Source organism: Berghia stephanieae, chromosome 2, assembly GCF_034508935.2.
Source record: "Berghia stephanieae isolate SIO BIC M18660-M18661 chromosome 2, UCSD_Bste_1.3, whole genome shotgun sequence".
NCBI classification, from domain to species: domain Eukaryota; kingdom Metazoa; phylum Mollusca; class Gastropoda; order Nudibranchia; family Aeolidiidae; genus Berghia; species Berghia stephanieae.
The window spans coordinates 27,945,258-27,957,002 of NC_088361.1; the positions used below are offsets into that span (position 1 = coordinate 27,945,258).

Here is an 11,745-nt window from a genome sequence, read left to right on the forward strand (position 1 = left end):
GACATAATAATATTATATCATCATATCCCTTGACATCAGTTTTATCCGAGAAAAAGCTTTGATTTTTTTAGCATTTATATATTATAGTGCAACATTCGCTAAACGTGCTCAAAGCTCTGTACAAGGGATCCATAGCCAACAGCAACACTTCACATGTAGGATGAGACAGGACTCCTGTTAAGCGACATAACATTTTTTTTCCCGACAGAGACAACGCTGTTGACGGCCAGGTACTCATTGAACACCTGAGTACTGTGATTAAATGAGAGTAAAGGACTCAACTCAGAGCAGGGCTTGAACTCTTGACCGAATCTGAAGGCGAGCATTATATACAGTAGACCACAAAACAACAAATTAACCTCAAAATTTTCTTTCGGTTCAATTTTTCTTTCTCTTGTTGATCAATGTCAATGAGCTTGAATAGCATTGTGTAATTATTTGCCGTTTGATTAATGTTCTGTTCGTTATGCATAATAAACAGGTTTTGATTACGTCAACTGAGGGAGCGCAGGTGATGACAAGGAGGGGGTTAAAAATCAACATTTTTTGTAGACACAATATTTGAGTGCTCCTTTATCAGTGTGTATACCACATTTAGGTTTAAGTCAAAGGTGTTTAAGAAAAAAAAAAAAGGGAGGGGGGGGGGGGGGGGGTAAGTAAATAGCAGATCAGCATAAGCAGTACTCAGAATGTGCCACATGAGGATATTCAAAGTTGCACACGCTGACTCTCCCGGGGTCGTTCAACAGAGAGGATGTATGAATAGCTCAACGCCGAGCCAGGAAAACTGGCTCAAAAGATCAAAGAGAGAGGGAATGGGGATACCCCTGTGAAGCGCATAATGGACGGCGCCCCCGTTTCGATCTGAAATAAGTCCCGGCAACCCTTGTACGCAGCTTCCCTGACTACGAACAGAGATGCATATGCGAGATGGTAGTCGGTTTGGACAAATTCAATCCCTCGGGGTGGCGGGGACATACTTGGTGAGAAGTTACCAGGCCTCGCCACAAGTCAGAGGAGACACTGGGTGGTAGCAAATCGGCTTCGGTCGAGGACCTGCCTCACGGCAAAATCGCATCATCAGTGGGGACTTTCCACCTGCCCACCATGTAATGTACCCGATGTGGGATGGAACCCGAAACCGCAGAGCATCTAGTTGAACGGTGTGTTGTGACGAAGCATCTGGGTGGGTTCGCGACGGTGCACGAGTGCTTTAAAGACTTTGCTGATTGGGTCGATCGTCATAACATAATAGTGTGTGCACCACTTGAAGCTGCTGCTGACAAACCAGCATGTCGTAAAAGGCGACCAATGGTGTGTGACTCCCCCTTTTTGAGTCACCTGGTCCTCCATGTTGGGGTTTGTCGAAGGGTTAATACCCCCTCCGTAAAACGCAAATTGTTACAGAGACAGACGGACAAATCAAATCCTTTTTAAAAAAATAAAATCTTGGGCGACCGAAGAGTTTCCGCAATTACAGAATTTATGAAGGACAACAGACAAAGTTGAAAGGACTCTGCTGACCGGATGACGTCTTCGCCAAACAAGCAGCCTCGAATTACGTGTGGAGCGTTCGCACCATGTATGGAGCAGGAAAAAGCTCTCAAGTTGTGACAGATGATAAGCTACAAGATGCATATACTTGGAGTACGCGTCACCCACTGGATACAATCCGGACAGAAACGCCTTAAGTCTGGGGAGAAGATTTTATATTTAGGAAGAGGGGATGGAATTCATACACAGGGAGTAGGAATAATTCTAAGCAAGTTAGTCCAAAAATCACTGACAGGAAGGGAACGCGGCGAAAGATTCACCATGGCGTCCTTTACAACATGGAGTAAGAATATCAACATGAACATTGTTAAAATTGTACAGATCTATGCCCCAACAAATGAAGCAACAGATGAGAGCAAAGATACATTTTATAGTCTGCTACAAGTCATTGATAAGTTGTCAAGGAAGGACATCAACATAATGATGGGAGATGTCACTGCTAATTAGTGCCGCGCTGAGGACCGGTCCCACGGTCTTTTAGCTGTGAACAGAGGATCGGTCCGATAGTGGAAGACCGGCGGCGGTCCTCACTTCTTATCACCTTTCAACGGTCTCGCGCCATACTACCTCCCCAGCGATTCGTTGGCTCGGTTGCCTATCTTCCACCAATCACCACCCATCCCACTTAATTAATCACACCCACCCCCCTTTGCCATACACTAAACGACACAGACGACCATAGAGGCAGACGACCACCTCCCTCCACTCCGCAAACCGCCCTTTCGTGTGCACACGCCTTGGACGATTCCATTATACGGGGTAAATTTCAAAATTTACTACACCATAATGATCGCAATGACAATGATCTATGATGAAGGCATGACCCCTCTTCTCTAATGGGTTATTGTTTGAAATGCATGTGACTACTAAAGATGTTTGTGTTTGTGTGTGTGTGTGTGTGTGTGTCGAACCTAGCAAGTAGCAAGTCCGATTTTTTGTTTTCTTTTGTCCATCTCTTGTCACCACTCCTTTCTATCGCATTGTTGTCATTTAAAATAATACAATAATATTAAAATTTCGTTTGGTGTTTTAACTAATCAAATAATATGAGTTTCATTAGTTTCTTCCTTCCAAAAAACCCAGTTATAACGTCTGTATTTTAAAAAAGTCCAATAGAATATTTGGGCACCCCGATAGCTCAGTTGATAGAGCACTCTCTTTGTACGCAAAGGGCCAGAGATCGATCCCGGGTGCAGTCGAGTTTTTTCTGAGTCCCTGTCTACTCAGCAGTGAATGGGTAGCTGGGTTTGTTAGATCTGGCGAAAAGTCACCATGGACACCACTTATTACTTATTAACTTATTACCGCATCCACCCCCTCTTATTATAACTTCACGTCTCTCTCTTACTCTTCAATGCTCGCTGCCCTCTAATGTGGGGTGTGTGGGGGGGGGGGGGGGGGGGGGGGTAGGAGTTGCGTGTGTGTATCAACGCCACGAACAACTCGATCAACGCCTTGGGCGATGCCATTATCTCCGTTAATGGGGATAAATTTCAAATTTTATTAAATTATCAAAGTAACAATGAAGTACGGTGAGCAAATAAAGAAGGCATCACCCCTCTTCTCTAATTAGGTTACAATTTGAAATGAGTGTGACTACTCCGTGTGTTTTACTCCTGTAGACCACGGTTTTCATCGTGTAGCGGTCTTTAACGGTTCAAGAATGAACGATCCCACGGTCTCAAAGGTCAAAACGGTTCGAACTTCCGACAGTCTCTCAGGAATGTTCAATGTCGAAAAGGACCGGTCCTTGCGGTTTTCATTTCCCAGGGACCGTAGGACCGTGGTCCTTAAGCTTGCCAAGGACCGCCCCGCACTACTGCTATGTGCTTAAGTGGGACAGGATAACGTACATAGGTTATGAAGGTATCATGGGCCACCATGGCATAGGAGAGATGAATGACTTGCGAATTTCTGTGCATTCAATAGTTTGGTGATTGGAGGATCAGCGTTTCCCCATAAGAGGATACACAAGGCAACTTGTTTTGTTTGGGGTTTTTTGTTGTTGTTTTTACGGGTTTTACGGCGCTTGCAACACATTAAGGTCATATCAGCGCCAGTAAAAAGGAAGAAAATGGGATAGTAAAAAGTTCTAGATGCGGCTATGCGGTCTTGTATGACACTCGCTTTCAGATCGGAAGGTCCTGGGTTCGAGCCTCGCTCGGCGCATATTTGTGTCCTTGGAAAAGACTATTTACTCACATTCTCTTACCGTACTCATGTGTAAAATGAGTACCTGACCGTTAACAGCGTTGTCTCTGTCCGAAAAAATTGCAATATCGCCTAACAGGCGTTATGACACATCTTACATGTTAAGTGTTGCTATTAGCCCAGGGATCCCCTGTAAAGTGCTTTGAGCACATTTAGTGGATTTTGCGCTATATAAAAACTCCACATTTGTTTTAGAATTACAATTAAAGCACCCAAGAAAAGGTAGGACAAAGGGGAATTGGATCAAATAGGAAACATGTTGATTCCAAGAACACATTATCAAAGTACTTAGTTTGAGATCACCTAAAGGTCTCAGCCAGACACAATCACAGGTCCCAACTAAGATTTTTACAAATCATATATAATATGTAAACAAAAACAATACAGGGTATAACAGAGAGATGATTTACAAGGAAAAAAATATCATCTCCCAAAACTCTAACTATACATTTGACTGTTTCCCTCCCAGCTAGGGTATCCGGCCAGGGCCTGGACAAATACAAGTATGTAATCTCATTCCAAGACAAAGACAGAAAGCATGTTGGAAAACATATAAGGGGATGAAAGACACAATAAGTGCCTCTCTGCCCACTATGGGAGGTAAGGAACCTCACCCAGCAAGGCAACTTGGGTCTCACCAGATGGTGTGACAGGGAATCAAATCGATAATTTTTGTATCTCTCAAAGATTCAGACGTTCATTCGAGGATGTGACAGTACGGAGAGGGGCAGATGTTGGATCAGACCACCACCTGCTATTGGCCAAGCTTGAGCTCCGACTCAGAAAGCAAGGGATTAGATCACACACAAGAAGAAAATTCCAGGTGAATGCACGAGATGGGGAAAAGAATGAGGAGTTCAAACTGCAATTGAGTAATAATTTCCAACCTCTAGCTGATCTCGAGGAGGACATAGACGTAGAGTCACACTTGACAAAGATCAAGGAAGTCTACATAACAATTTGTCACGAGGTATTGGGTGTAAAGAAATCGGAACATCAAGAATGGATAAGTCCAAACACCTTGAAGCTGACTGAAAAGAGGAGAACAAGGAAGGAACAACAAGTCAAACAAGGGCTTCAAGTTCAAGACTGGATGCACAAAAGCAGTATCGAGTCATTCAAGGAAGTCAAAAGATCTGTGAAAAAAGACAAGGAAGCATTCATGAACAGACTTGCAGAGAAATTAGAAGCAGCAGCGACAGGAGGACACATGAGAATCCTTTATCAAACTACCAAGACACTTGCTTGAGAACATGAGAAACCAGACGTACCAGTCAAAGATAAAGATGGGAAAACTATTTTTGAAAAAGAGGCTCAATCTAAGCGATGGAGCGAATATTTCAACTGCCTTCTGAACAGACCACCACCAGACAACCCACCTGAAATTTTGCCTGCAAGGAATAAGCTACCATTAGCTGTGATTCACAATCGATAGAGCAGAGATTGTGGGTGCCATTAACAAGATGAAAAGGGGGAAATCTGCTGGACCAGACCGGATTCCAATGGAGGCTCTAAAAGTTGATGCTGAGACCCTTCGCCCCCTGCTTGAGAGAATCGGGAATGACAGGATATTCCTAAAGGATTGGAAAGAAGGACATCTCGTCAAGCTACCAAATAAAGGGGACCTCAGTAATTGTAATAAGTATAGAGAAATCACTCTTCTCTCTATCCCAGGAAAGGTTTTCAACTGTATCATTCAGGAGTGAGAATGACTGGTCACAAAAAAGGAGGAAATTTTTCATCGTGAAGATCATGACCCATCCATGCGACCATAACCTATAAATTTGAATTTCACTCAAATTTACTGAGATGCGATCCAAAATTTGTCTCGCGGCAATTTCTAACACGACTCGGTGGAATTTCAAAAGTTGAAAGTGTAATTACAACATTTGGTGGTTGTAGCAGGGATGATGGTGGTTGTAGTAATAACAGTGGAAGGGATGATGATGTGGTGGTGGTTGTAGTAATAGCAGTGGTAGGGATGATGTGGTAGTGATTCTAGTAGTAGTATGGATGATTGTGTGGTGGTGGTTGTAGTAGCTGTGGTAGGAATGATGATGTGGTGGTAGTTGTAGTAGTAGTGGTGGTAGGGATGATGTTGTGGTGGTTGTAATAGTAGTGGTGGTAGGGATGATGGTTTGGTGGTGGTTGTAGTAGTGGTGGTGGTAGGGATGATGTTGTGGTGGTTGTAATAGTAGTGGTAGTAGGGATGATGGTTTGGTGGTGGTTGTAGTAGTAGTGGTGGTAGGGATGATGTTGTGGTGGTTGTAATAGTAGTGGTGGTAGGGATGATGGTTTGGTGGTGGTTGTAGTAGTAGTGGTGGTAGGGATGATGTTGTGGTGGTTGTAGTAGTTGTGGTGGTAGGGATGATGGTGTGTGGTGGTGGTTGTAGTAGTAGTGGTGGTAGGGATGATGATGTTGTGGTGGTTGTAGTAGTAGTGGTGGTAGGGATGATGGTGTTTGGTGGTGGTTGTAGTAGTAGTGGTGGTAGGGATGATGGTGTTGTGGTGGTTGTAGTAGTAGTGGTGGTAGGGATGATGGTTTGGTGGTGGTTGTAGTAGTAGTGGTGGTAGGGATGATGATATGATGGTGGTTGTAGTAGTGGTAGTAGGGTTGATGATGTGGTGGTAGTTGTAGTAGTAGTGGTGGTAGAGATGATGGTTGTAATAGTTGTGGTGGTAGGGATGATGGTTGTAATAGTAGTGGTGGTAGGGATGATGGTTGTAATAGTAGTGGTGGTAGGGATGATGTGGTGGTGGTTGTAGTAGTAGTGGTGGTAGGGATGATGATATGATGGTGGTTGTAGTAGTGGTAGTAGTTGTAGGAGTAGTGGTGGTAGGGATGATGGTTGTAATAGTAGTGGTGGTAGGGATGATGGTTGTAATAGTAGTGGTGGTGGTAGGGATGATGTGGTGCTATTTGTAGTAGTAGTGGTGGTGGGGATGATGATATGATGGTGGTTGTAGTAGTGGTAGTAGGGTTGATGATGTGGTGGTAGTTGTAGTAGTAGTGGTGGTAGGGATGATGTGGTGCTATTTGTAGTAGTAGTGGTGGTAGGGATGATGTTGTGGTGGTGATTGTAATAGTAGTGTTGGTAGAGCTGTTGATGTAGTGGTTTTGGTGAGTGTTTTTTTTATTCAGTGATGATAATAGCAATTGTCAAAAAGGAGGAACCTTTCTCAGTCTATCGATCAAACACAAGCAAAGAAACCTAGTAGTTAGTCAGCTTATAAATACAACCCAAGAATCTCTCAAATTTAAAGCCATAGTCAAAAGGTAAAAAGGAAAAAGATTAAACTAAGCCAACCACCATTGATTTGTTCTAATATATCATCTCTATATACCAGATGATTTAATGTGGTTGCGAAAGAAAGAAAGAGAGAGAGAGGGATAGAGAGAGAGAGAGAGAGAGAGAGAGAGAGAGAGAGAGAGAGAGAGAGAGAGAGAGAGAGAGAGGGGGGGGGAGGAGGAGAGACTTCTTTACCAGAATAACTTATGTATTGACCTTTTGAATTCTATATCCAAAAAAAAAAAGAAGAAGAAGAAAAGAGAAATAGAAAGAAAGGCAAAGGGGGGGGGGGGGGAAGAGAGAGAGAGAGAGAGCGAGAGAGAGAGAGAGAGAGAGAGAGAGAGAGAGAGAAGAGAGAGAGAGAAGAGAGAGAGAGAGAGAGAGAGAGAGAGAGAGAGAGAGAGAGAGAGAGAGAGAGAGAGAGATTTAAAAAGCAATAGGTACCTACAACAAGGGGAAAAAATCCAGACCCATTTGTCCCTCCCCTTCAACCATCAACTAACTAATCAAAGAACACTACCTACTGGTCTTCTGTGTCTATTGTGACATCTGGTGCCATACTGTCTGGCCCAACGTCATAAAAACGGGACCGTCACTAAATTTCACGAGACTGAGCACAGGTGTCAAAATATGACATATGACATAATGGTGATTTTGTGGTTTTGAGGAAAATGTTTGACACGGCAAATTTGAAAAAGGAGGAAATGTGATGGAATGGGCGGAGATAAACTACCATTTAGGCGGAAATCCGCCTTTAGGCGGAAGATTCTCAGCCCTGATCATTCTATAGAGAGATGCTAAAGTGTGGGACGAACAGGCACGTTTTTGGAAAAAACCGTTCAACCATTGACCAGATGCCTCACTGTGAGTCATAGTGGAACAGTCTATAGAATGGAACTGTCCTCTTATTGTCAACTTTCTGGATTACGAGAAGGCTTTCGACAGTATTGACAGAGCAACATTATGGAAAATTCTGGCACATTATGGAATCCCTGAGAAGTTGGTAAACCTCAGCAAGGAAATGTATGAAGAAACAAGTTGCAGGGTTGTGCATGAAGATCAGCTTACTGACAGCTTTGAAATTAAGACTGGTGTCAAGCAGGGATGCTTGCTCTCACAATTCCTGTTCATCTTTGCCATTGATTGGCTAATGAAGGAAACCGCCAAAGGGCGAAGAAATGGCATCAGTGGACCCCCTGGACACAGTTGGATAACCTGGATTTTGCAGATGATCTGGCTCTTCTGTCTCACACCCAAGACCAGATGCAAGCAAAAATCACAATTCTGAACAGCCTCTCTGAATCCATTGGTTTAAGAATTCGCTCTGCAAAATTGTTTTTTGTTTTTAAGGGTTTTATGGCGCTTGCAACACATTTAGGTCATATTAGCGCATCCTACAAAGTCAAAGGTCATAAAGATAGGTATGTGTCAAAGGGAGCAGCAGATCAAAGTAAAGATCAGGAACTTGAAGATATAGGACAGCACTACGACAACTACATATTTAGATTATTTCAACACCAGTCAAAATAAAGATGATACAGAGGAAAACTGTAGATCTGAAGTTAAAAGCACAAAAGAAATGGAAGACAAATGGGATTGTCTAAATAGAGAACAGAAAATTCCTTGAGTGATACAACGATGTGCCAAAAATCCTGCTATGAAAAATACACAGGAATGCATTTTTTAAGATAATTATAACTATGAGATGATTTACAAAGGAAAAAAATCATCTTTCAAAAAAGGGTCCTATATGACTGTCTCCCTCCCAGATAAGGATCCCTGCCAGGACAAGGAACAAAGGGGGGGGGGGGGGGGGGGGGGGTGGCATTGCAAACAACTGCTCTTGATAGTTATGCAGAATTTGCATTGAAGTCCTTTGGATGCAAAAAAAAGAATATTACAATCCAATTATCTGATTCTCCCAACAAAACAGTGAACTAATCATGGCATAAACTGTGCTATAAATTGAAAATGGCTGAAAAAAAATCTGGCTCGATAAAGTGATAAAATTCATGTGTAATATATAAATAAAATTTTATTTAAAAAAATCTTTGACAGCATTATGAAATTGCAAAATAAATAAATAAAATGATGGTGATGATGAAGATGAAGACGAAGATGATAATGAGTAAAATTTAATCATAAACATTATTTCGTTAAAAACAATAAAAACTTAACCGGTGAATCCCTAAAAATCTGAAATTTGCATGACGATAAAGTTTTATACAAAAGGACAAGCGAAAGCAATATCCGTTGCACGACTTTATAAATTTATTTTTTTTCTTCATATTTTAACCTTTATAGCATCTTTTTCATAGCCTTAAAATATTGATCCTTTTTTTTTTCATTTCGTGAAGCATGATACAAAGTCCAATTTACCAATAAATGGAATGACCTGGCGAGCAGACAACCTGAACATTCTTTGACAGTACAACACCTGTCATATAAAACAAAATGCATCACTCCTCATCCTTGGACGAAGCCTAAATAAAAGAGAATTAAATATTTCTAATACAGCTAATGACACATTTTCCTCAATTTACTTTTTACACGACCATGCAAACTCTCATATTATGAACATGTCTTAGACAAACGTTAAACTGGTTTCAAAGCTTGACAATATTTTACATGAATAAAAAAAAAATGTTTTGATTTTGATGATTTACATAATAAAGACAAATTGAATAAGTTCAGTATTTAATTAGTATCTAACCCTTAAAATGCTGAGCTATTTTCACCACATGTAACTCCCAGTGCTGAAGGATTTGGGGATTTCATTAAACACGGGTTGATTTCATGAAAAAATTCATTTTAAAAAAAAATTGTGGCGCTTATGACACATTTAGGTCACTTCAGCACCAGTAAAAAGGAAAAATATGGGATAGTAAAAAACTTATAGAATTACAAGTAAAGGTACTCAAGAAAAAGAAAGACATAGGGGAATGGTACAAATAGGGATTAGATGTAGATTCCAAGAGCACACTATCAGTGTATTCAGTTTGAGATGACCTAAAAGTCATTTAGACATCAGCATGAATGAAGGAACAAGTTTGTGAAATCTATCTTATTTGACATAAAACTAAAATTAACAAACAAAAAAAAAGAATGGAGAAAAAGGTATGTTTTAACATTGTTAAGTAAAGAAAAATCCTTAAGAATAAGCAACAGCCATCTGCAAATGCAATTCAGAAGAAAAAAAAATAAGTACTGACATGACTAAATAAATTATATAATAGAAAACTGAGAAGTTTAACAAAAGAAATAATACTGAGTTATAAGTTACAGTACCGAACGAATAATGAAATGATTAAATATTTCTATCGACTCTGACCCCTTTCACATGATTTGACATTCATAACAATTATATGATTTTCGCATTTAATGGAATAATAATTACAGTGCAGCACGGAAATCTCAAACAAGTTGGGACCGGGCCTGTTTGTTCGAGATTTCCGTGTTTGGTATTTTACAAAGAACATTCTCTAGCCTACAAAAAAATAGATTATTATTTATTTTTGGATTGTATTAACTACTTTTCAACTTGAACTATTTCTCCATTTTTTTAAATCGCAAATTTGAACAGCTCAAACCAGCAGAATATGAATGAAATATTATGAAAGCGACTGTTGAATAAATAAAATCTTTCATGTAAATAAAACCATCAAATATAAATTGAATAATAATTGGAATATCATTCGCTTGCAGGGTCCAATGTAGGAGCCACATATAATAATTCTTTTGTTTACATTCAACTGTCATTTGTTTGTTTGAAAACATATTCTGATCATAATTTTACTATGACTATATATTATACCCAATATATACAAAAATACATTCATATATCACTCACATTTGTAGCATTTTGAAACTCAAGAATCTGTTCACCATATCAATATCATCATCATCCTGTTAAATCAAGTACTTAAAACAGTATCAATCATAAACATGGAGATGGGTGACTCTAACATTCTGACCCACAAAATTCAACATTGCAGAGCTCTTAAATTACAAAAGAGGGATACGTAAAAAGCTGACAAAATACTAATTTATAATTTCAGATACATTTTTTCTTAATTTCAAAAAAACATAGTTTGCCATTTTCCTAGTGCACTAATCTTGTGAGTATTGTAATCTTTATGACTATATCAAACCACAGTTACTTCCGATTCGATACCAAAAAGATTTTTGAAGAAATGTAGCATCATGACAGAATGTCCTGGCAGATAGACGCATGTTGTGTAGATGACCAAACTCAGAAAGAATAACAGTAGGGTATCTGTAAAAAGTCAAGGCTATAATTGGGAAAATATTTCAACTACTTCTTGTTATTTAAGCATATCAAAGCCATTTGCTTATAAACGTTTCCAATCAATATTAAAAAAAAAAAAAATTAAAAATTTACATTCAAGAATGTTCCAGGTTTTTGTGTATTACTCTAAATTTAACATGTAAAACATGTCATGAACTGTGTACATCTGACTTCTATATCATACAATGATATTCACAATCATGTGGCTCAGTGGTTCAACGGTGCAGCGTCTTGTCTTGTCACAAAAGTCAAGCAATGTTAAGTATAGTCAGAGGCTGGATGAGTGACAGTGATCATGGAAAATTCTGGTATCAACGTTGTGTCCTTGGGTAAACCACTTTACTTACATTACCCCACAACGTCAATGTGATGGTACTGAAT

The 11,745-nt window shown here is 40.0% G+C and overlaps 1 long non-coding RNA gene across 1 annotated transcript in view; it reads right to left on the minus strand.

Moving 5' to 3' along the window:
* Nucleotides 1–9,072: 9,072 nt before the first annotated feature.
* LOC144964624 (uncharacterized) overlaps nt 9,073–11,745 on the minus strand; it is a 4,936-nt gene continuing 2,263 nt past the window's right edge. The window contains exon 3 of the long non-coding RNA XR_013643890.1: nt 9,073–11,331. This is a non-coding gene — a long non-coding RNA (uncharacterized LOC144964624). The remainder of the gene's footprint in view (nt 11,332–11,745) is intronic.